Source organism: Bactrocera neohumeralis, unplaced genomic scaffold, assembly GCF_024586455.1.
Source record: "Bactrocera neohumeralis isolate Rockhampton unplaced genomic scaffold, APGP_CSIRO_Bneo_wtdbg2-racon-allhic-juicebox.fasta_v2 cluster11, whole genome shotgun sequence".
NCBI lineage: Eukaryota > Metazoa > Arthropoda > Insecta > Diptera > Tephritidae > Bactrocera > Bactrocera neohumeralis.
In genome coordinates, this window is record NW_026089624.1 from 15,208,696 (window position 1) to 15,236,091 (window position 27,396).

The 27,396-nt window shown below is 35.4% G+C and overlaps 1 protein-coding gene across 14 annotated transcripts in view; it reads right to left on the reverse strand.

Annotated features, from left to right (window-relative positions):
* The window catches only part of LOC126766083 (zinc finger protein 2), a 366,591-nt gene extending 341,854 nt beyond the window's left edge, over positions 1-24,737 (reverse strand). For 3 of the 14 annotated variants that reach the window (XR_007668700.1, XM_050483803.1, XM_050483807.1), the window contains exons 1-2: positions 24,368-24,729; positions 1,197-1,702 (exon numbers count right to left, since the gene is read on the reverse strand). The gene's annotated coding sequence lies outside the window, so the exon portion shown is untranslated. The other 11 variants (XM_050483805.1, XM_050483804.1, XM_050483799.1 and 8 more) reach the window with 7 other exon arrangements.
* Between the last annotated feature and the right edge of the window lie 2,659 nt (positions 24,738-27,396).

Sequence of the window (27,396 nt, forward strand, 5' to 3'; positions counted from 1 at the left end):
AAAGCTCATAAGGAAAATATCTTAAGGGGTCCCGTTGGTCTAGAACCCTCAAATTAAGGGTGTTTTCTGGATTTGTTTTTAAGGTTTAAAAAAAGAGCAACCAATTTAAAATTTTTACAGTTTATTTATATACTTATGAAAAGTACAAAAATATTTTTTTGTTAAATAAAAATATTTTTTAACAATATTAAAAATGGTGTCCAAAAAGCTATCTTAAAAGATGACTCCCAGTGCCGTTGTTGATTTTGACTCTTCTGAACATCTGAAACATAAAAACCAAATAAATTATTAATCAGTAGGAGTGCAGCTATCGCTGGGACTACAACCAAAAAAAATTGAAAATTAAAAAAAAATTCGCGAAGTTCAGATTTTGAAAACAGCTATTTTTGGACCGGTTTTAGATCGAAAAAAAATCGAAGTTCTTAAAATTAAAATTTGATATTGATCTTATAAACACCATATTAAAATTTCAAGTGATTCGGATGGATAGTTTTTTTTCATCAACGGCACGTCGAAAAAAATAGTTTTGAGATAAATGAGTTTAAAGTTTAGAGTGTCTATATGTATTATAGTGTCCGTTATTTACCAAATTGATTATTTTTGACGAGACGCCCCCTAAACTTTTAGGTTTCCATCTAAAAAAAATTTCAGACCATAAAAAGTCCTTAATTTTCATAATAAACCTTGCCCCAAACAACCTTGTCTAGACGTATTTTGTAGAGCATTCAATTCTGTACAAGAATATGACTTTTTTATTCCTACAAACGAGAAAGTTCCAGAGAAAAAAAAATATTCGTAAAAAGTGGAAAAATCCCATGTAATTTCCATGGGAAATGTATCGTAGCATATTCTTAAAGGACTATACTTTCGAACTATCAAAAAAAAATCGATTTTTTGAAAATTCTAGACCACCGGGACCCCTTAAGTATACGCATACCTTACACTTCAGACTTTGGCCACCTAAATTGTGCTAAATATTTACCTTGTAGATCACCCTGATTTTAGAGTATTTATTTGTTTTGATAGTAGTAATTTTAAAGTCGGTTCATGAAGTTATATTTGACTATAATTTCAGTCAGTAATCAAATGCGGCAGAAATAAACGTTTAAAGAAAAAAAGGTAGCATTTTTGCAAATGCATTATTTTCCATAATTGCAAAGTATTTTTATTTGTAAGCTATGCATAATTGAACTTACCAGTTAGTGACAAGTGTTCGAAGTGAGATTGAACACGTTTATGCAGTTTTGTAGAAGCTTTGAACATTTTCTGGAAAATGTGATTGCGTACAGTTCACGTTGACCAACTGCGTTGCTTGTGTTAGGTTTATTCATCAAATTGAATTTGTGAAATTTTGCTCTAACGATCTTTTAACTCTCATTACTATTCAGTCAGAGAACAATGAGAAGACTTGAAAAAGCTTATTGCTGCATCCATTCGCTTTGTACTCGTTGATAAGTTTTTGTTTATTATTTCACGCGCTTTGTACTGTTATATTTTACATTTCTTTGTTTTTTGTGACCATATTTTTCATCCTACTTATACTTAATTATTTTATTTACAAATTTGTTCATTTTCTTAAAGTTTAGTATTTATTAAATAGGAACTTTATTCTTAATTGTCCTTAGTGAAGGAGCATATTATATAGCAGTTTATTAGGAAAAAATGATGTTATCAAAATGTGCCAAGAACAAGTGATATGGTCCTGTAAATAATACAACATTTTTATAGATAAGTGTGATATAATTATTATAAAGTGTATCAAAAATATACATATGTGCCCAAAATGTGAACAATATTTATTTGGACTCATATTTTACAATAAGTTTAAATTAAATTTTTCATAACACTTTGTAACTGCCCTTTTGGATACATCAGAGAAATAAAACACCAATTAACCCATATCTTTAATTTTCTAACTACGAACATTATTAATTGTTTAGGACATTAATTTGTCAACAAAAACTTAATTTGTCTTTGGATTAAAATCCCAGTTTTAAGAACAAAAACCATCATGGGTTCTAGAAACTAGCTATAAATATCTAATAACTAATACCCAAAAATAAAAAGAGTTTTATTCATGACATCAAATAATTAAAATAACCATCTTAGGTCTAGTTTTCTTCAAAATCGGTGTCATCGCCAAGATAACATTCATTGCGCCGTGAATGAAATAATTGTGATTCGTGCGGTAATAAGCGCTGGGAGTAAGGGAAAATGGTGTATTAGACAGGTAGTAAAACCTAGACAAGCTACTTAGGACATGAAATTCAAGCGATTAGAATTATTGCATAGAATTACTAAGAAAAAATCAAAATACTATCGCTTATTCGTCAGAAGACATGTTAGTGCTGGGTTGCATCACAAACCTCCAAAGGATTTTTAAAAATTAAAATTATTTTAAGAGCTACAGTTACTTTAGTGACGCAGTACCTAGCCCGGTTCGGCCGTATCGAATTTTTTAAACGCGTTTTTCTCGAAACTACTTTTTTCCACACGGTATCCACATTATCTCAAGTTCTATACAACCGATTTACTTGAAATTTTGTGTGAACCTTCTTTATATAATACTTTATCGTTCCTTCTAGCATCGTGTCAAAATTTTTGTTTTGATTATTTAAAAAAAAAATCAGGAATTTTAAAAAGTCGCCATTTTTCAAAAAAAAATTTTTTCGTGTTCCCTGCAATAGGGACTATTGCAGCATCCTTACTGATTAAGAATTTCTTTTGATTTTTTTTTTCAGATCACCAGGAGAGTCAGGATCAATGTCACCAGATGCGCCATTTTTTTTACACCTGTCGCCTCCCCCCCTCTAATTATTTTAGTTTTTAATATTTTTTGTAAAATTTTTTTTCTGTATTCTTAAGATATCAATAAAAACACCATAAAAAAATGGATAATAAAAATATTAATTGCCTTTTTTTTACGACACTTTAAAAATTACCTGAAATTCATGCTTCTAGAGTAGAATACCCTCTTAATGAGATTCATAAAGTAGACCAGAATACTGGGTTAATGCACTTATGGAATTTAGATGTTTTCATGATTTGGAAACACATCTCCTAAAATGTATTTTATGCGAGGAAGGGCAGGAATTTAACAAATTTTCCAGAATGACTATTGATCAATTTGATGACGTTATAGCAAAGGAAATACAAGTATATTATTATATACATATGTGATTTATATTTGCGTTATTATTTGAAACTAAACTATTTAAATTCATATATTAATGTAGACATATAAGGTGGGTTCAGCTATTAAATTCGCGCTATTAAATTTAAAATAGCCGAAATGAAACTGCCGTCGAAATATATGTAAATAAATTATGTTGTCTCTTCGAAATTTTCAGGGAAATAAACAGTGATCTGCCACACTGCAAAGTGATAGTTCATTACATGCTGTAGTTAGCATTCAAATTTGTATGCCAAATATTGCTTTCCATAAGCAATATAGAGTCTCAACAGGCAATACCTACAGCAATACAGTTAGTACACCATAAACTTTTGTATGTCGAGATGCCTCGTAACAAAGAGATCTATTGCATTTCGTTGTATTCATATATGATTATCTACCGATATAATTTTGATTCTCCATTTCAAATGATCCATCGCCGAGTTATGAGGGGCACATGTTAAATGTTTTACCGAGACGCTACAGAGCAATTGCTGCCATTACAGTGTTTTTGAGCATAGGTTTTAACTTTTTACGCGTATTAGCCAGCAGTTTGCAAAAAAAAATGCGTGCAAAATATTAGATCGATACATAAACTGAAGGACTACTTCGCGTATTAAAAAAACACACACGGACAGAAAGGCGAACATGTCTAAATCGACTCAACTCGTCATGATGGTCATTTATTTTTTTATGGTCTCCGACGTTTAATTTTGGGTGTTCCAAATGCCTCAAATCTGTAAGAGTGTGTTTCCCTGTTGTTTCGCAAACAGTCTTAAAAGCTTTCAATAATGCTTTCCATTATTCTGTGCTCAAAACAGGCAGATTTTGTTCTGGTGATTTCAGCTGTATACAGTTCTTGGAAATCAGCTGACTCTTTTGTTCGTTGAAGGTTTATACAATGGCTGGTGACTGTGTGTCTGTCCGTCAGTAAAAATTTAGATATTGTAATGAAACTTAGTATACGTGTTTCCTCGCAAAAATGTGAGGACATGTTCGTAGATGGGCGTAATCGGACCACTACTACGCCCACAACACGTCATCAATCGAAAACTTATAAATTGCAAACTAAGGAAAAATTAAGATACAAAACTATTATTTGGCACAGTGAATTGCAATAATTAGGGGCACTTGTGGTTGGGAAATTTGTAAAAAAAAGTGGGCGTAGTCCCGCTGTCTAATAGGTTTTATGTATGTAAAAATATATCTTATATATATATATCACATGCTAATAGCGTTGACAAATAAAAAGCTCTTAGTTTAATTCATATTTTCGATTAAATATGAATTATGTTGGCAACGCTGGCAACAACAATCAGCTGACATTCGATTTATTTCAACGGAATGTTTGACATGGAGAAAAGGTAAATTTGAATTTTTAAATTTGAAAACAGACTTTTCACAAACTAAAGTTTGGACAAAGGGCGAGACACTCCTGTTCCTGAAGTGTCACAGCGAGAGAAGGGATGAGTTCCTGAATGCGCGAAAGAAAAAGTTCGCATTTGAAAACGTCTAGGAGGACATGATATTTCAAGGATTTACGGTTAGTTTTCAGGTTAAAGTGTAAATATTTGTTACATTTGTGTCCACAGGATTCAACCTTCTAGCAAAAATGCAAACACTTTTGAAGGCGTATGAAACAGCTAAAGATAGTGAGAAGCAGGCTGGAACTTCTCCGTGCACAATACCATATATGCCGGAAATGGATGTAATTTTGGCGAAAGTTGCTTGGGGTCCAACAACCACATTTAGGATGTTTGGAAAGATCCTCTAGAGTCATTGATTCAGTCAAGTGGTTAGTTCAAATTTAATTTTTATTACGTAATGCTTATATTGAATTCCCTTTTTCATATTTTTAAACAGTAAATCAGTTGTTAACAGAGTCAACTGATTTTAAACCAATACTCGACGATATGCCAAGTACTTCTATGTAGAGCTGGTCGGCACTAAATCGTAGCATGTGCACACCAACTGAAGTATATCCACAAGTGCCGAACGCAGCAAATGCTATTACTCGTACATATCCCCTTTATAGGAAAAGCGCTAGAGAACGATATTTTGAACAGAAAATCGAACTAAAAAGAAAAAAGGCAGAAGAAAAGGCGAAGTTCCACGCAAACATACAAAATAAGATGCAGGATTTGGTCGAAAACCGAGATCTCCATTTCGAACAAAAAAAAAAAATAAAAATAGAAAAACAAAAACTAAAACTTCTATAACAGTGTCCTGTTTTGAACAAAACATAAAGAAATTAATTGATTTCATAACAAATAGATATTGTTTTATTTCATTGCATTGTTTTATTTTACGGAAATACACAGTCAAGTATATCAGAAAATGTACATTTTATACATACATATTACTAGGGTGCTTCAAAAAATTTTTTTTTAATTTTTTTTTCAACTCTTACCCCCTCAAATGTTAGTGATTGACAAACAAAAAAACCTCCCTCAAGTCAGGCGCTCTAGCTTAATTCTAATGGGTCGCTATTTTTGTTTTAGGTTCCCATACATTTTACATAGGAATTTTCGTTTTTTCATTCAAACTAAAATTTCACCAACTAATTTTCGTTTCTCAAAAATAACCATCACATATTCAGAAAGTTCACTTTTCAAAATTTTTTTTGAAGCACCCTACAAATGCATACGTACATATGTATATGTACGTGTTTATATAAACGACATACAATTATTATACATACATACATGTCATTATAAATAATTTTATTATTTGAGTTTTGCTCTAAAAGTGCATTTAAGACATTTATTCGTTTCCTCGTGTTAAAATAACCAATATGTGAATTATCTTATTTATTGATGAATTTTTTTCCTAACGAAGCATATTTATGTCTAAGTTATGTGAAAGCTTGCCCTAGCCCCTATATAAATAACATCGGAACTTTCAAACATACGGTTGACGTTACTCCTTATACAAGGAGCATTCCAAAGTAAACAGGACTTTTTGAATTTAGTGCCACCTGGTGGCGCCATCTATATGTCGACTGGTACGTTAGAAGCTGCTGTCTTTGTCGATTGTTCAGTGGGAATTTCATGACATTTCATTGATTGGAAGTGAAGTTATTGCGTTTTAAGTGTCAGTATGTTTGTGTTATCGATGCGAAAATGAACTTCGAACAAAAAGCCAACATTAAGTTTGTTTTTAAATTAGTAAAACTTTTACCGAAACGTTTCAATTGATGAAATAAGTCTATGGCGATGATTGCCTATCCCGTAGCAGAGCGCATTAGTGGTTTCAACGTTTTCAAAGTGGTTGTGAGGTTATAAATGACGATCAACATGTGGGCCAATTAAAATCCGTGATTTCCGGAAATTCCATCGAAACTGTCCGTGAATTCATCAAAAACCAGCCGAAATCATCATTGATATTCATGGAAATGGAAACATCCAAAACATCGATTTATCGCATTTTGACCGAACATTTGGGCTTACGAAAAGTGTGTGCACGGTTTGTTCCGCACAAATTGACGGAAGACTAAAAATTGCTCAGAATCCAACATTCGAAGGACATCATTGTGACCGATTATTTGACCAAAAATCAATTCTATGGCCAAATGATATTTGAAACGCCACCATTTCGACGAAATCATGTATAAAACAAAAATGTTAAAAGCTGCCCAACGCCGGCAAAGATCGTATTCGGTAATGTATACATTAGAAGCAAATTATTATTTGAAACAATGCAGGAAGTACCCAACAACCGAGGAACTTGCCTGACATAAGATGCTGAAGAAAAGGAGAATTAAAACAAATAAATGAGTGTGTGTAACACCAGCAAATTTCATTATTTGAAAGCACAATACATTAAAAATAGAGTACTCAATACCGCAGGCAATGTGTGTATCCTTCACATGCTATTGGTCTTACATGTTGCTATAAACACAAAAAAAATATATGTACATAAACATGACTGAATTGAAAAATTAAACGAAATAATGAAAAATAAAAATTGTATATTTGACCACAGGTGATACCTTCGTATAGAAAACAGGTTGCTATAAACAACCAGTTACCGTAGTAATCATCGGTAATTACCTTTACAAGTAAAACATTTCAGGTAACAACAACGCACATGTAATTATATAGGTATATATGTATATGAATATTTATATATGTATATATGTGTGTCAGGACATAGAAATTCTAGTAGGTACGTGATGCATACAAATAGAAATTTTAATGATTGCAAGAGCATACCCATGTAGTACAATGGTTGGAGGACACTTTTGCGATTGGATTGTAGATGAGAATGAACTATAGTTACGTGTGTGCACACATTTGAGCGGATTGATTTACAGGGATTCAAAAAAACGAAAAAATCGCGTATACAAGATATATTCTACAGATCATTCATAACAACTTTGCCTAGAAGACTATAAGTTTAACAAGTCAACCGGCCCGACACATAGATTAAATCACTATGATTTTTGGTTGCCCAATCCTTCAAAAAGCGCGTGAATTGACAGCTATCCTTAGTTTGTGAATTGTATCATTTTGAGTGTAGTAAATTTTGTTATTAATTGACAGCTATCCTTAGTTTGTGAATTGTATCATTTTGAGTGTAGTAAATTTTGTTATTAATTGAAAAAATAATTAAAAAGGAATTTCGCGTGTTGATAAAATATTAAACGGAAAAACTGTAGCTGAGGAAAAAAATTGGCTTGATGACGAGTTTTCGGACACTGCCCCAGGAAAATCAATCATTAATGATTCGTATGCTAAGTTTAGACGTGCACATAGGAGCATTTAGTCTCAAAAACCGGACAAAATTATTTAAAGTGATTTTATGAATGAAAATTAATAAAAATGTATGATTAAATATAATAATGCAATATATTAAAATAAAACAAGTAAGGAAAGACTAAGTTCGGGTGCAACCGAACATTTAAATTGAATATATTTTAGAAGGGGGTAGTGCCGACCAGATTTTATCTATTTTTGCTCATCCCACATACTACAAATATGCCACATACTCAAAAAAATGTTCCCTCGGTTTCATTTTGGTACCTTACATACATTCAGCAATCATGTGAAACAAGGTCAAGTGGATGTCCGAAAATCTTGGTAATAGTTATATAGGTGGGGGGGTTGTGTTGGAGGGGTCAAGTTTTTGCGCAATTGTATCTATTTTAGGCGCAAAGATACACTGTTCTGAATAAAATATGTTCTGCAATTTTCATTGAGACTTGACTCAAATATTGGCGGATATATCCAACATAAAGTGACCTAGAAGTTTTAAAATCTTTATATTAGGTATATGGAGGCTCAGAAAAGTATTGACCCGATTCAACCCATTTTTGACACAATGAAATACTATTGTCAGAAAAGGATTCTGTGTGAATTTCAATTTCATATCTCACACAATGAACGATATTTTCGGTCAAAAGTCAACTAATGGTATCGGGTTCACATACTCGGTACCTAGGGGCTTGAATAGTTTTGGTTGGATATAGACAATTATTGGTCAAAAGGTGGCTTACTTTAAGGGAATTATTACCACAAAATTGTATTCCGTTATATTAATTAATTCTTTATTTGTGTACTGGAAAGTGAAAGAATCAAATGCAATTTTAAATTGTGTTATATGGGAAGTAGGCGTGTTTGTAGTCTGATTCCGCTCATTTTCACAGAGTGACATAGGAATATGAAAAGAATGTTACGTTCCAAATTTTGTCGAAATCGGTCTGTCGGGTCGCCAGAAAGTGGGCGGTGCCACGCCCATTGTCCAATTTCCACACCGGCTCCGATAGAGCCCCCTCATACCATCTATATACCACCCGTATAGAATAATTAAGCAGCATTTCAGTATTTAATTAAAAAAAAAATAAATAAATCAGTACCTACTCATTTTATGCAACTGACCAACTTTTTTCAACGCGCTTTTTTTAAAGGGGGGGGAAAGACGGGGAAAATGTTTAAGCTTATATGTTAAGTAGAAGCCCTGTAGTTTACTAGGAAAAATAACAAACACACTAATTTCTAAAAAATTAAAAAAAAAAATTAGTTTTTTTAATGATTCATTGTTTTCCCGAAAAAAAAAACATAATAATACATTAACTAAATTAATTTTTATATCATTAATATTAAATACATATGTACCATGTTATCCTTAATCCACAAAAAATATTTTCAAGAATTCCGTTCACGCAATAAAAAAAACCACTTGCAATTTCGAGAACAATGGAGAGTTTCGCGAATAAGCACGTGTGTTCTGAACGAAGTCTAGGTTTCGACTATTTGTGTGGCAATATAGCGGCCTGAAGGTCATTCATTTAATCGGTTCATTGTAGAACGGTTATTAAGGTACAAAAAAAAAAAAACAATTTTGAGTACCATCCCTGAAGTTTGTAATTTTCAATTTTGTCCGGTTTTTGAGGGTAAATGCTCCTATGTGACGTGGTGAAATAAGCACCGAAGACATTGAACGCAGTGGACGCCCGTTGTTACCGACGAAAACATCAAAAAAGTCCACAAAATCAGTTTGAATGACCGCAAAGCCGGCACTCTAAATAAGAGCTTTGAAGAAAAACTGAATGATCAGAAAAACCTCGCCTGGAAATGTTCTGTGAATGTTGTTCAAAATTTTCTAGGCAACCATGAAGCGGAAAATTACAAAGATTAAATAAATGAACTTATGATATCATTTAAAGCTTTGTGGTGTAATATGTCCTTGAAAATACATATGCTGGACTCTCATCTGAATTTCTTTCCGGCAAATTTGGGTGCCGTGAGTGACGAACAAGGTGAGAGGTTCCATCAAGACATTTCCTTAATGGGGAAGCGTTATCAAGGGAAATAGAGTACAGGACTGCTAGCAGACCATTGTTGGATACTTAAAAGGGACCTACCGGAAGCCAAATATTCAAGAAAATCTTAAGTATCTATTAGATATTAGGAAATAATTCTGTAAGTGTGGCTGAATTTTGTACTTTTTACGAAAATATATGTTTTGATGTCACAAGAAAACATGATGTGTACATTTTTTTTCACAGATATTTTATTATTTGGTGGCCTTGTATATTCAAAATTTGATATAAATTTTCATGTGACAAAAAAACATTACAAAATTGTTGACCAATGGTATCAATAAACAAAGCTCAAATATGGCATGTCTTAGCTTATATAGTATGCACAAATTCGTCCATAGAACAAGAGAATAGGGGAACTGCACTTTTATGAGTTTCAGGGAAATTTGCACAATTTTAAGTAGCAATTGTAAAAATAATTGCTATAGGAGTTTTCTCTTCAAAAATTTATTTGAAAGTAGTTATTTAATTTGTTTTACCCTGAAGAACAACAAAGTGGCGGGGCCGATGGATTGCCGGCCGAGCTGTTCAACCACGGCGGTGAAGAACTGATAAGGAGCATTTCAGTGTGCTCTGCCCACTCCACAAAACGGGAGCCCCACAATCAGCGCCAACTACCGAAGGACAAGCCTCCTAAATATCGCAAATAAGGTTCTATCGAGCATATTATGTGAAAGATTAAGGTCCACCGTCAACAAACTGATTGGACGTTATTAGTGTGGCTTTAGACCTGGAAAATCAACAACCGACCAGATATTCACCATGCGCCACATCTTGGAAAATACCGTGAAAAGAGAATTGACACACACCACCTCTTCGTCGCTTTCAAAGCTGCTTTCGACAGCATGAAAAGGAGTTGCTTTTCTGCCGCGATGTGTGAATTTGGTATCCTCGCAAAGCTAATACGGTTGTGCAAACTGACGTTGAGAAACACCAAAAGCTCCGTCAGGATCGGGAAGGACCTCTCCGAGCCGTTCGATACCAAACGAGGTTTCAGACAGAACGACTCCCTATTATGCGAATTCTTCAATCTGCTACTGGAGACAATAATTCGAGCTGTAGAACTTAATCGAGAAGCTACAATCTTTTATAAGAGTGTACAGCTGCTGGCGTATGTCGATGATATTGATGTCATCGAGTGCAACACCCGCGCCGTTAGTTTTGCTTTCTCCAGACTGGACAAGGAAGCACAGCAAATGGGTCTGGCAGTAAACGAGAGCAAGACGAAATATCTCCTGTAATCAAACAAACAGTCGTCGCACTCGCGACTTGACAGTCATAACTTTGAAGTCGTAGATAATTTCGTTCATCTTGGAACCACTATAAACACCACCAACAATGTCAGTCTGGAAATCCAACGCAGAATAACTCTTGCCAACAAGTGCTACTTCGGACTGAGTAGGCAATTGAGAAACAAAGTCTTCTCTCGACGAACAAAAGCAAAACTCTATAAGTCACTCATTATTTCTGTCTTGCTATATGGTGCAAAGACAGGGACGATGACAACAACTGATGAGTCGGCGTTGCGAGTTTTCGAGAGAAAGGTTATGCGAAATATTTATGGTCCTTTGCGCGTTGGCTACGGCGAATAGCGCATTCAGTGAAATAAAAGACAGCGGCTACGCTGGCTTGGTCATGTTGTCCGAATGAACGAAAACACTCCAGCTCTGAAAGTATTCGACGCAGTACGAAGCATAGGAAGAAGAGGACCTCCACTACGTTGGAAAGGCCAGGTGGAGAAGAACCTGGCTTCGCTTGGAATATCCAATTGGCGCCACGTAGTGAAAAGAAGAAACGACTGGCGCGCTGTTGTTAACTCGGCTATAATCGCGTATACGGTGTCAACGCCGGTAAAGAAGAATTATTTAATTTTTTTTTTTTTTAATTAAGCTCAAACATGATTTGTCTTTACTTATAGGAGCTCCACACTGCAGGATACAAACAACAAGCATGTACATAACTTAACATAAGTAGTTTGCCTCTATGTATCTGCTAATGCGTAGGAAGAATGACAAACATATAAATCGCAGAAATGAGTTAAGTTCCTAAACTGCTCAGCTTGGACATATAAAATAATTCATTCAAAATTACTTTTATAAACATCATATCAAATTATTTGTTCATTCATTAATTTACTATAAATAAAGATATGTATATTACTATGCTATGGAAAAAAATTCGGAACGTAAGTTACCAAAACGAAAGAAATATTGAACAGAACATTTCTATATGTGTTACTTTTATACTTTTAAACTCAAATTACTAGACATAAATCATGTGCATTGATTAATCGATTCAAACCACAAACCAATTTGCCTTAAAATAGTCTAAATTTAAGCGTTAATATCTTTTAAACGATTATTAGGCTTACGAAAAAATTGTAGTTGATCTTTTTTTGTAGAGCATTCAATTTTCTTCAAAATCCTTAAACAAAATTTTTTTTTCAGGTAGTTGGAAGCGAGTTATGAATTTTTATACTCTTGCAATCTGTTGCTTGTAGTTTAGTTCACCTGACGGTTGTACATATCACCTAAAATTAATCGCCATAGATATAGGGTTGTAAATATATAAATGACGTCAGGATGACGAGAAAAGTGAAAATATCTCTCTGTCCATCCGTCCGTGCAAGCGTCACTTAAGAAAAAATTTAGATATGTATATTGATGAAACTTGGTATGCAGGTTCCTGAGAAGAAAAAAATAACAAGTTCGTAGATGGGCGTAATCGGACCATTTCCACGCTCACAAAACGCCATTTACCGAAAACCTATAAAAGGCCATAACTAAGTTAAGGTATAAAACTATAATTTGACATAGGGGATCGCAGCAGCAAGGGGGACCTGTGAGCAAGTATTTTTGAAAAAGTGGGCGGGGCCCTCTAAGAAATTTAATGTACGTAGCTCCAAAACTGTTAAAACTAGAATAACCAAATTTGCTCAGCGTAAATACTAAAAGAACTCCTACCTACAGTGTGATAATGGAATAAATCGAAAGTTAATCCCGGCCATTCCCCATAAAATGGTACTGTTATAACCACTAAAAACGCTATAAATCAATAACTAATTACACCAGAGACATTCAATTTTACCTCCGTGATGGTATGAGAAGACTTTATGAGAGCCGGTGTGAAACTTGGACGATGGGCGTGGGACGGTCCACTGTTTGCTGAAATAACATATCTCAGCAAAGTTTAGTAGGTAGCATTCTTCTCATATGTGTATCACAGTACGAAAATGGGCGAAATCGGCAACGATTACTTTCCATAGCACACAAATTTAAATTTATAACTTTGTTTTTCTAACAAATCGTATGCTTTATAGACTTTATAGAAATCACATATCTCGGGAATGCTTAACCACTTTCTACCAAACTCGGTACATAACATTCTTCTACAATTACTACTACTGAAAATGGAAGAAATCGGTCTACAATCACGTCTACTTCACATGTAACACAATTTTGATTTACAACTGATCGTTTCGCATTTCAGTACATAAATAAAGCACCAATTAATGTAGCGAGACAAAACTTTTCCCGAATGGTGCCTTTGCAATCTACCACCTTATGAGCAAATATTATCCAAATCAAACCAAAATTGTTTAAGCCCTTAGGTAACGAATATGTGGATTATGGTCGGCCGTCACCAAACTGATTGGACCTTATCAGTGTGGCTTTAAGCCTGGAAAACCTACAACTGACCAGATATTCACCATGCGCTAAGGCTTTGAAAAGACGCGTGAAAAGAGAATCGACACACACCATCTCTTCGTCGATTTCAAAGCTGCTTTCGATAGCACGCTAAGGAGCTGCATCTATGCCATGATCGCTGAATTTGGTATTCCCGCCAAACTAACACAGCTCTGTAAACTCACGTTGAGCAATACCAAAGCTCCGTCATGATTGGAAAGGACCTCTCCGAGCCGTTCGATACCAAACGAGGTTTCAGACAAGGGAATCTGCTGCTGGAGAAAATAATTCGAGCTGCAGAACTTAATCGAGCAGCTATAATCTTTTATAAGAGTGTATAGCTGCTGGCGTATGCCGATGATATTGATATCATCGAGTGCAACACCCGCAGCGTTAGTTATGCTTTCTGCAGACTGAACAAGGAAGCAAATCAATTGGGTCTGGCAGTAAACGAAGGCAAAACGAAATATCTCTTGTCATCAAATAAACAGCTGTCGCTCTCGCGAGTTGGCTCTGAAGTCACTGTTGACAGCCATAACTTTGAAGTCGTAGATAATTTCGTCTATCTAGGAAATAGCGTCAATACCAGCAACAATGTAAGCTTTGAAATCCAACGCAGAATAACTCTTGCCAACAGGTGCTACTTCGGACTGAGTAAGCAATTAAGAAGTAAAGTCCTCTCTCGACCAACTAAAACCAAACTCTATAAGTCACTCATTATTCCCGTCCTGATATATGGTGCAGAAGCATAGACGATGACAATATCTGAGAGTCGACGTTGCGAGTTTTCGAGAGAAATGTTCTGTGATAGATTTATGGTCTTTTGCGCATTGGTCACGGTAAATATCGCATTCGATCGAACGATGAGCTGTATGAGATATGACGACAATGACATAGTTCAGCGAATTAAAGACCGCGGCTAAGCGGGCTACTTCCTGTTGTCCGAATGGATGAAAAAAGTCCAGATCTGAAAGCAGCAAGGTGAAGAAAAACCTGGCTTCGCTTGGAATCTCGAATTGGTGCCACCTTGCGAAAAAAAGAAACGACTGGCACGCTGTTGTTACCTCGGCTATAACCGCGTAAGCGGTGTCTACGACAGTAAAGAAGAAAAATAATGTTAAAAAGGAGCACAATAGGGTGAATGCTTCCCTCAGCATCCATATACCTAATATTAAGATTTTTGAACTTTCGGATGACTTTGCACCGCATATATCGTCTCATATTTGAGTAATCTCTATGACAATGAGCGGGCGTGTTTTATTAATAACCATGTATTGTTGTGCCCAAAATTATTTAGCGCTGAGTAAGAATGTACATAATTCATCTATACCTTGGTTTAGACCTCATATCTCTAGTATAATGAATTCCGATCCTCCAGTTAACATTTTCCACATCAGCTAAATATATGTTAAATTTAGCCACTTCGGTCGTGTTGATTTCCAGTAGAATCGGAATCGAGTTTATTACCCCTACTGGCAGCCATCGCGTGCACATATAATAACCTCCGCACAATAACCACCACAAAAAAAAATGAATTTTTTCCATGTAATTTATATGGAAAACAGAAAATTTTAAATAGGCACCTCTTAATATTAATATTAAGAGCTCATCTTTTGAGTGACTTTCTTTTTCACATTTTCGAAAGTTTTCAGCCTGTTTTTCAGTTGAAAAAAAAGGTTGCCTCAGAATGACACACCCTAATGTATATCTTTGTTGAAGTATTCATTTTATAATTTTTTCTGACGCTAACTAAATTGAATAATGCCTAAGTTTATGGAAGTCGAAATTTTTGTATTCATAGATAATACGATGGACAAATGGTTATCTAAAGAAAGCTCAAGACGTTAAAATGTGGATTATATTTAATGTGAAACAAGCTAAAATTACTGATTTTTGTGAATGGGTATTGAGTTAGAATTAAAACAAATATGAACAATTGTGTTTTGTATTCTAGACTTCACGTGAACAAAATAAATACATTTGTGCAACATTCCGTTAATCAATTTAAGAATTCAAACTAACCTTTTCTCCAAGGCAGACATTTCATAATAAAATTAATATCAGCTGACTATTCTTTCCCGCATTGCCAATTCGTTTTTAAGCGAAAATATGAAATAAGCTAAGTGTGATTTATTTGTCAAATATTTAGATATTAGCTTAACATGGTCGAATAAAGAACGTTTAATATTAAGTTTTTTACATTTTGTTATTTTTAGTTTAAATGATAACAAAAATTTTAAGTTGTTATGATTTTAAAATGAAGAAAAATGTTTGTTTTATAAACATACAGTAATTAAAAAAAACGTTAACGAAAATATATTGTCAATATGTTTTAGAGAGAAGAGAATAAGGGATGTGTGTACAATTTCAGAACAATATCCCAATAACTGACGGACTAGTTCGCGTATACACAAACAGACAGATAAGTGTAAATAGACTCAGGACTCCACACTGATCATTTATACATAAATAGGACATTGACAGTAACGGCGTCACCACCTTCATTTCGAACCGATGATTCCAGGAGGATGGGGTCATGTGTAGAAGTTCACGCAAGTGAGGAAAGTTCTCTGATCGCCATTCACTTGGGAGTGGCCAGAAACGATTCTTTTACATATGACTCAAGCAGCTCACGACTTCCGGTCTTTGACCAAGTATCCTCTGGGACATCCGTTCGAAGGCGAGCTAAAGTGAGAAGGCGAAACATTCCCTACAAGGGTTGTGCGCTGGGTTTGGGACCCGCCACGTAAAAAGCCTATCCCAATGAAAAGCGACAAACAGCCTCGGATGAGAAACCCCTCTTTTGATGACGACCATGGCAAACGAAATAAGGATAACGATATCAGGGCATGCACCTGGAATGTCCGGTCCCTTAATTGGGAAGGTGCCGCTGCCCAGCTGGTAAATGTCCTCGTGAAAATAAAGGCTGACATCACCGCCGTCCAAGAAATGCGATGGACGGGACAAGGACAGAGACGAGTAGGTCCTTGTGACATTTACTACAGTGGCCATATAAAGGAGCGCAAGTTTGGTGTGGGATTCGTGGTGGGAGGGAGACTCCGTCGCCGAGAGTACTATCATTCACTCCGGTGAATGAACGTCTAGCCACAATCCGCATCAAAGCGAGGTTCTTCAACATATCGCTGATCTGCGCCCACGCTCCGACGGATGAGAAGGACGATGTGACCAAAGATGCCTTTTATGAGTGCTTGGAACGCACTTATGAGAGATGCCCCCGCCACGATGTCAAAATCGTGCTTGGCGACTTTAACGCCATGGTGATCAAAGAAGGTATCTTTGGCACTACGGTCGGTAAATTCAGCCTCCACGAGGAAACATCCCCAAATGGGTTGAGGCTGATCGACTTCGCCGGGGCCCGAAATATGGTTATCTGTAGTACTAGATTCCAGCACAAAAAAATTCATCAAGCTACCTGGCTGTCTCCGGATCGAAAAACTACCAACCAGATCGATCATGTTGTGATAGACGGAAGACACGTCTCCAGTGTTTTAGATGTGCGTGCGCTGCGAGGTCCTAACATCGACTCGGACCACTATCTTGTTGCAGCCAAGATTCGCACCCGCCTCTGTGCAGCAAAAAACGCACGCCAACAAACACAAGGAAGGTTCGACGTCGAAAAGCTGCAATCACAACAGACTGCCAAACGTTTTTCTACTCGGCATGCACTCCTGCTCTCTGAGAGCACTCATCAACAACTCGGTATAAGGGAACTGTGGGACGGCATTTCAAACTCCTTACGTACAGCTGCAACCGAAACCATCGGTTTGCGGAAAATGGAAAAGAACAGCTAGTACGACGAGGAATGCCGTGTCGCAGCGGAGAGAAAACAGACTTCCTAGCTCGCAACGTTACGATTGACCACAACACGTGCGGGATGGGATAGATACCGAGAATTGAAGAGGGAAGCGAGACGCATCTGCAGACAGAAAAAGAAAGAGGCCGAAATGCGTGAGTATGAAGAGCTTGATAAGCTGGCCGACAGGGGTAATGCTCGAAAATTCTACGAAAAAATGCGGCGGCTTACAGAAGGTTTCAAGGCCGGAGCATACTCTTGTAGAACCCCCAAAGGTGATCTAGTGACCGATGCCCAGAGCATACTTAAAATATGGAGGGAACACTTCTCCAGCCTGCTGAATGGCAGTGAACGCACAACACCAGGAGAAGGAGAACCCGATTCCCCAATCGATGACGATGGAGCAGACGTTCCATTACCCGACCATGAAGAAGTTCGAATAGCAATTGCCCGCCTGAAGAACAACAAAGCGGCAGGAGCCGACGGATTGCCGGCCGAGCTATTCAAACACGGCGGCGAAGAACTGATAAGGAGCATGCATCAGCTTCTTTGTAAAATATGGTCGGACGAAAGCATGCCCAACGATTGGAATTTAAGTGTGCTATGCCCAATCCATAAAAAAGGAGACCCCACAATCTGCGCCAACTACCGTGGGATTAGCCTCCTCAACATCGCATATAAGGTTCTATCGAGCGTATTGTGTGAAAGATTAAAGCCCACCGTCAACAAACTGATTGGACCTTATCAGTGTGGCTTTAGACCTGGCAAATCAACAACCGACCAGATATTCACCATGCGCCAAATCTTGGAAAAGACCCGTGAAAGGAGAATCGACACACACCACCTCTTCGTCGATTTCAAAGCTGCTTTCGACAGCACGAAAAGGAACTGCCTCTATGCCGCGATGTCTGAATTTGGTATCCCCGCAAAACTAATACGGCTGTGTAAACTGACGTTGAGCAACACGAAGAGCTCCGTCAGAATCGGGAAGGACCTCTCCGAGCCGTTCGATACCAAACGAGGTTTCAGACAAGGCGATTCCCTATCGTGTGACTTTTTCAACCTGCTTCTGGAGAAAATAGTTCGAGCTGCAGAACTTAGCAGAGAAGGTACCATCTTTTATAAGAGTGTACAGCTGCTGGTGTATGCTGATGATATTGATATCATCGGCCTTAACACCCGCGCCGTTAGTTCTGCTTTCTCCAGACTAGACAAGGAAGCAAAACAAATGGGTCTGGCAGTGAACGAGGGCAAGACGAAATATCTCCTGTCATCAAACAAACAGTCGTCGCACTCGCGACTTGGCACTCACGTCACTGTTGACAGTCATAACTTTGAAGTTGTAGATAATTTCGTCTATTTAGGAACCAGTATTAACACCACCAACAATGTCAGCCTGGAAATCCAACGCAGGATTGCTCTTGCCAACAGGTGCTACTTCGGACTGAGTAGGCAATTGAAAAGTAAAGTCCTCTCTCGACGAACAAAAGCTAAACTCTATAAGTCGCTCATAATTCCCGTCCTGCTATATGGTGCAGAGGCTTGGACGATGTCAACAACTGATGAGTCGACGTTGCGAGTTTTCGAGAGAAAAGTTCTGCGAAAGATTTATGGTCCTTTTCGCGTTAGCCACGGCGAATATCGCATTCGATGGAACGATAAGCTGTACGAGATATACGACGACATTGACATAGTTCAGCGAATTTAAAGACAGCGGCTACGTTGAATAGGTCATGTTGTCCGAATGGACGAAAACACTCCAGCTCTGAAAGTATTCGACGCCGTACCCGCCGGGGGAAGCAGAGGAAGAGGAAGACCTCCACTCTGTTGGAAGGACCAGGTGGAGAAGGACCTGGCTTCGCTTGGAATATCCAATTGGCGTCACGTAGCGAAAAGGAGAAACGACTGGCGCGCTGTTGTTAACTCGGCTATAATCGCGTAAGCGGTGTCTACGCCAATTAAGAAGAAGAAGATTCCACCAGGCCAAAACCACACCAAACTGTCAATTTAGGTGAATATAGTGGTTGTTCATGAATAATTTGTGGAATGAAAGTGAACCTCATCGGAGAAAATGATTTTCTTAATTATTTATTATTATGTTTATAGTAAAATTGAATAATTTGGAAACGTTGTTCCACCTTTTCACGACGAAATTGTAAACATTACTAAATACAATAAAATAATACAGATCATGACATATTAAAAACGGCCGAAACGACACTTAGAAAACATATTATTCCTATTGGAAAACCCTATATTTCATAAAGTTTCCGACATTTTTTTCTGGGTGTTGCAAACTTCTGGGTTAACTTAATATGCTCTGCTCCAGGTATAAAAGTAAATTTTTTAAATAGAGTACAAATTCAAGAAAGTTTAATTAATTATGTGAGACACTGTGTGTACATTCATATACATATACATGTGCCCAAAAAATAAGGTGACAATTGAATTTAAACTGCGCGCGTCAAAGGATTTGGAGAATTATTTTTTTAGGTTGGTAGCACTGTCGGTCACATTTATGTAAAATTTCATGTCAAAACATTCATTAGCGTTTGAGATACGTGTCCTTTTGTGAGCTGCTAAAAGTGAGTTTTTCGTTTTTTGCGATGTCTAAATTTGTTAAGCAAAGAATTTGCATTAAATTTTGTTTACGGAATCAATTTTCTGCTGCGGATACGTTGAGAATGGTGCAGAAAGCCGTTGGTGATGAGGCTATGTCGAAAAAAAATGTTTACAAGTGGTATAGTGAGTTCCAAGCCGGCCGTGAACGTGTCGAAGACGAAGAGCGTCCAGGGCGACCATCAACCTCAACCGACGAAGCTCACGTTCAACAAATCAAAGATTTGGTGTTGAAAAACCGTCGATTAACAATTAGAGACCTTGCTGATGAAGTTGTCATATCGAAAGGCTCAGCCAGTACCATTTTGAAGGATGTTTTGGGCCTCAAGCGCGTCAAATCTCGACTGGTACCGAAAACATTGAATTTTTTGGAAAAAAGGCATCGCGTTGAAGTGTGTGAAACGATGCTTTCCGACTACCAGGGTGTCACGAAACGCATTATAACTGGCGATGAGACTTGGATCTATGCTTACGACCCCGAAACAGCCGATCAATCGAGCGAAAATCGTGCTAAAAGAGAGCCGAGACCAAAAAAATCGCGCCAAAGTCGCTCAAAAATCAAGGTCATGTTGACTGTTTTCTTCGATTATCGTGGTGTTGTGCATTATGAATTCCTTCCAACCGGTCAAACAGGCAACAAAGAATATTATTTGAACGTTATGCGTCGTTTGCGTACCGCTATTCGCCTAAAAACGCCGGAATTGTGAAAAGACAATTACACCACGATAATGCACCATCCCATACTGCCCTCGTAATTCGTGATCATTTCGCCAAAAACTCAACCCATATCGTTCCGCAACCACCGTATTCACCTGACAAAAGACCGCTCCAGGGACACCGTTTTTATACGATAGAGGAGATTCAAGCCGCAGCGAAGACGGAACTGAAGGCCATCCCGGAAATTGACTACAACCAGTGTTTCGAGGATTGGAAAATCCGTTGGCATAAGTGCATTGCATCGGAAGGGGATTACTTTGAAGGGGATGAAATTGATTTGGAAGAATAAATAAAGAGTTTTCAAAATAAATACAATGTCACCTTATTTTTTGGGCACAGTATACACGTGCTATTGAACTGAAACTTGTTAGGAATGCACAGCAGTGTGCATGCAGATTCCCGTGACTTTATGATACATATATGTATGTCAGTCATAATACAATGTTACCCGATGTCATATAAAATTTTAGTGTGAGCTCTTCGACTTGTTTATGTACATGGCTTTGGGTGAATCATTGTATATTGGAATTTTTGCGGGCCAGTCGTCTTTTTAACAATGTTAGCAGGCAGCTGTGACTGACTATTTATGACATCAAAAGAATTAGATAATTAAATAATTGTGAATCGTACTGTAATTCAAATTACGCATTTGCAGCATTCGATAATTGAATAGATAAAAAGAAATGCACTTGCAAATTTGCAATTCATTTTGTAAACGAAAACTAGTTTTCCATATTAAGTGAATGTATACAATAAATGTGTGAAATGTTTCCAATGTACAATTGCTTGCAACTTTAAGACAACAAACAAAAAAACGTTAACTTCGAAGCAAACATAATACCCTTCACAGGCGCTTAACTTATAACATAAAACGGTATTTAAAGATCTTTAACTTAATTTTTATCGACCAGCTTGTATGCCAGTTATATGCCATAGTAATACGATCCAAATATTGTTCAGAGATTGTAACGTTGTTTTAGACAATAATACATACATATGTATGAAAAGTTTCCCCTACAAGGACTAATTTTTAGTTATGCACACAGACGGACGGACATGGCAAAATCGACTCTGCTCGTCATGCTGATCATATGTGTATATAATATTAAAGAAAGGCCATAATTTAAAATATTTTTTTTTTAACACGATTTATTATAAATAAATATTAAACATGAAGCACTCACTAGCGATCTATCAATTCTCAACATGGATCAGCATCCAAATATCACAATGAATATTTAACATAAGCAAGCGCCAATGAGAGAGGTGTCAGAACACAGGGCATGCTAAATTGAATTGCGGCTTCGAAATTAATCATTTTTCTTGGTAGTAATCAAATTTAATTTCGCGTAAAGCACAATTTGAAATTTCTTTATAATTTTTCCTGTCACCGCAAAATGAGTAATTTCGTATATTTCAATGTGAAATTTATAAACGAACACAATTTTTTTAATATACATATATATTGATATTTTATTATACTTTTTATTATTATGTATTAGTTTAAATTGTATTACTTTAACTATGCGAAGTACACAGTTTCCGTCGCTAATTTTCAATTCATTGCTTGCATTTAAAATTTTCGTTATGCGTTTTTAATTTGATGTCACAGCACAAATCTGTAGCAAAATTTATTATTTTACTAACCCCATATTTATTAGATAAAATATTAAATAGTATTTTTGTGATAACAGTAACGTATTTTAGGTAATTTCTTTTATAAACAGCACATCGTGAAACATATTTATTTAGAACATACCACGGACACAAAAGCTAAATCTCCCACACATTTACGAGAACCATTTTTTTAAGTAACAAATTTGGCATAGTTACTTTTATATTGTTGATTATGTTGCAAATAGGTAGTATTCACCGTGGACATTTACGTAATTAACTCACTCAAACCGACATACACCACGTATTTCTTGATGGAACTCGTAACGATTAATTTATTAATTTAAGTATACTGAGCGATTTTCAGAAACTCTTTAGAAGCGCGGTTTATTGCGGAAAACGACTGCATTTATATTACTGCTAAACCACCAAATTTTGTTCCCCGACTCCAACCAACATTATGTAGTACGATGTAAATATGACATGCCATTTGGCAAATAAGTAAATATGCACTCATATAAAATGTTGTAGGATATTTGCGCATACATATGTATACACATGTGTATCCTGCAAATATGTTTTGCATATGCACAAATATTTCCTTAGATTGTGCATTTTATTAAGGGTTGAAAGCTGAAATTCACGATTATAACTAACGACTTTTATTTGTATCTGTTTTTTGTTTCAATGTGCTCATTTTATACGGTGTGCAAAAAAGTTTGCTTTAGGAAATCTTCATTTCCAATAGCAGAAGGGTTGAAAAGTAAAATTAGCATGTAAGTTTAAATATGTGGATTCACGCGTACATTCATTCATAAGCTATCAAATTATAAAAATGTATATATGTGCTGTATGTACATATGTACTTACATATGTAAACACATATTTGTTTGGTGACAGAAGGGGGGAAAGCTTCCATATATATTGCACAGGTCAACAAACAATGATTTTAAACTGGCGCTGCAAACACATAATTTATATTTAAGAACAGAATCAGTAGCTTGTTACAAAATGCAACATGGTAAAATAATTAGTGCATTAGAGCTTATTAAAAAAAATTGTAACTTAATTTATATTTTTTCCCTTAAAATTACATAATGATTTAGAAATGATATAATTGCATTCAATAACAGCTTCGATATCTAAAAACAAAGGGACTTATAAATGCATAATTAACACTCCAACTAAATAAAAAAAAAATAATAATATTAAAAGTATAAAAACAACTGCTTGACTGACACGATTAAGACCTGGTACAATAGTTGTATATTTAGTAAGTGAATGAAAACGTGATTGAAATCGGTACGCGGTAACACAAGCAATCACAACTCAACTGTAAAATTCCCGTCGAAACAATACTTCGGAAATGTAAGCTTGTACGATTTTTTTCTAGTATTTCACATTTTTTTAAAATAGTAAAAAAATCGCAAGACGAGTTAAAAAATAATAATATCCGGCTGGCACAATACTGGTCACTTAAATATTTTTGTTATATGTTTTATTCATTTTCATATTGAATTGAATTCTGTTATTGTTGCTCATTTTACCGATTTTACCAGTTCTGATTTTAATGTAGTTGAGGCATTTGCCTAATTATTAATATCTCACAAACTGAGCGTATTTATATGGTAGTTTTAATCAAAGGTCAATAGCATAACACATCTTATATTATATTTGCCGGTGAACCATAATAAGCCGGGACTGACAAAGCGTTTTCTTTATTGTATTACATTGTACCACCGTAATGCATATATTGCTTATAATGTGGTAAAGCTTTGGCTTATTGTTTATAATAGTTGAGAGATACTTTTGGTGCGTACATTTTAGTAGTTGGAACAATAAAAAGTAACAGAGGCATTATCTGCGCATTCTTCAACGTAAACTCTTAACTTTTTATATATTTATGGTTAAAGCATATTTACTTTTTTAACTTTTATTATTATTTTATTTCACATTATTATTTACTGAATTTTTTTATGAATTTTTTATGTTTATTTTATAAAAAACACAACTTTAATTTTATTTAAAACAATAAAGGTGGATATATTTTAACCATCGGCGAGCGAGCACTGTACTTGTATATATTCGCACTATCAAATATAAAACGAGAGAAATTTGCCTCGTTAAGACATACTAACAACAACTAAAAAATCGACACTTCACCACGCAGCGTCAATTTGTTACTATTCCTCCAAACAGTGGAAATATTTTTTTGGTAGCATTTGATGATGATGTGTCGGCTAGCCGTAACCGTAAAAGCCATATATATTCCGTACAAGCAATTTACACTCCACGCAGTGCACAAGACACCGGAATATCTGTCGGGTAACGCAAAAGCAATATAAACGAAACAAAAGGAGAGTAAAATAACAATGCATATCAAAGAGAGTAATGAGCGAAAACAACTTTGAGAGTACAAAAAGTGGTGAACAAAACAGTAAAAATAATGTTCCAAATGAGCGAGTGAGTAAATGAGAAAATGAGTGAACGGAAGTGTATGTATGAACATATATAAGTGACTTGGAGCCACCTAAAGAAATGAGTATATTTTATTGAGGGAGTTGAATGTGCGTAATGCTCACAGTTTTTAAGGTGCTCTATGATGTTTCGTAGAAAATAAATAAATATGCATTTGCCTATACGAGTATGTACATACATATGTATGCAGCATTATATTTTTTAATCGTGTGTGCATTTGATTTAGTAGTTAGAAAAGTATCACAGGTAACTGACACAAAAGACAATTTTCTGTTTATACTACAATAGGGGAAAAAGTAAAATATTAGCCACGAATTACGACATGCACAAGAAAGGAATATCCACATAATTCATTTTATTGATGTATACCTGTGTCTACTTAACAATCTTAATCGTCTTTGTATGTTTTTATTTAACATTTTTGTATTAATTTTGTCTGTAGCATGTGAGCAACTCTCTACTAGTAGTAGAAGTTTTTATATAAGACACATATGTACAAATGTATGTATGTACATACCTACATATGTAAACATGCATATGAAAGAACATTTTATGTCAACCGACTTTTAATAACGTGTCGTGTAAATAAGGTCAATCCGAAATCTATGAAAGAAAACCCAAGTTTACCCAATTTTTTTAAATCACTTTAGAAAGTATGCTGTATTGAATAATAATAAAATAATAGTAATTATAAGTAATGTAAAAGTCTTAAAAACAGTGGGTAATATAAATATGCCGAAATATACCAGTTTTTATAGACAACTGGTTTATTTGTTATTAGTCAGTGGCCATTTAGTTTAAAAATTATTTGTCGGATTACTTTAAATTTTCATCGATTTTTGAATATTCTGACTACCCTTACCCCGTAAGCCAGTTTTCGAAAAGTTCTGATTTACCAAAAGCTTCCCTTATTTCTAGTTAATAAAATATAATATATAATACTCGTATAATATATAATGTATGATAATAATGAATAAACGACTTTTTAAGTAGTTTGTTTTTTTAAATGAACACAAACATAATATTTTTTCGCAAGACCTGCTCAGTGAAACTTCAACAACCAACGTACAGAACAATTTCAACAAAATTATTAGTTGCACAACTAAGTTTTCGCTGTTAGTCAATAAATGGCTCAAGCAGTTATTGGTGATCGATTTTGATTTATTTAAAACGTCATAAACTTAACCTAGCCATTTGAAAAAAGAAACTGCTATTCCACATAAGTGACTTTGTTTATGTGTCATATATTTTTGGTTGTTCGAATATGTCTGATTTTTTTTGTCAAATAATCGGAATTTGCGGAAAGTGTTGATTTTCTTCTTTTAGTCAAAAAAATCAGCGGCTGAAGCACATCGGGAACTCCAAAACGTTCTCGGAGGTGCAACCCTAAGTGAAGCAACGTGATGTAATTTGCTTCGTCGATTGAAAGACGGGGATTTCGATTTTAACGGAAGGCCAAAAAGCTACGAAGATGGTGAATTGGAGACGTTGCCCCCGCCAAGCTATTGCAAAGCGACTACATGCACTGGGAATGATTTAGAAATCAATACCAAGCCAGACATGAAAAAGTGATTTTGCAGCAGAACAACGCTAGGCCGCACGTTGCCTAACCCGTTAAAACCCACCTGGAAACGATTAAATGGGAAGTCCTACCCCACCCGCTGTATTCCCCAGATATCGCATCGTTCGATTTTAGATCTCTAAAATTAAATTTATTGTAGCCTGAAATATGCATTATGTTTTTCACTCAATTATATTTCGTAATAACTTAAATGTGATCAGTTGCTACACAAGTTGAATACAGATCGGATCTTTCGAGTTTCGTTTTTCTATTATAAATAACGACTGTTTTTGGTAATACAGTTTTGTTTATCAGCAGTATACATATCTGTCTCTTGATTTGACATTGATCAATTACTCTTTGGGGTTTTAAAACAAAGGTTAATAACAATTTTTATACAAAAAAATCGTTCTTCATTACAACAAAATAACTTTCTACATACAGCAATTATGCTTGCTTTAAAAAATAAAACAAAAATGATACCACATACTAACATTTACAATTAATTTTTAATTCCAAATACAAAAAGAAATAAAAGAAGACATTGTTTTAGAAAAAAAATAAATTTTCAATTCCTATCTATTTGCTGTTCGAAAAATTAAAAATTTCTTTTTTATTTCAAAGAAAGAGTTTTGAATTCAGAAAAGGGCAACCCTGATTACAAATATTGATAAATTTATATAAGTTGATTATTAAAAAACAAATAAAGAAAGACTTATGTAAATCATATCCTTTATAAGTAAAAGAATAAAACACTTTTTTTGTCTTTTACTTGAATATTGCCTAGTCTAGTTTCATTTTCTTTACCCAACGAAATATCAAAAAAAGAACAATATATGTATGTATAGTTTATTTAATTTAAACTTTTTTATAAAACGCCAGAAAAATATTTCTTCAATTAACATTTTTAAT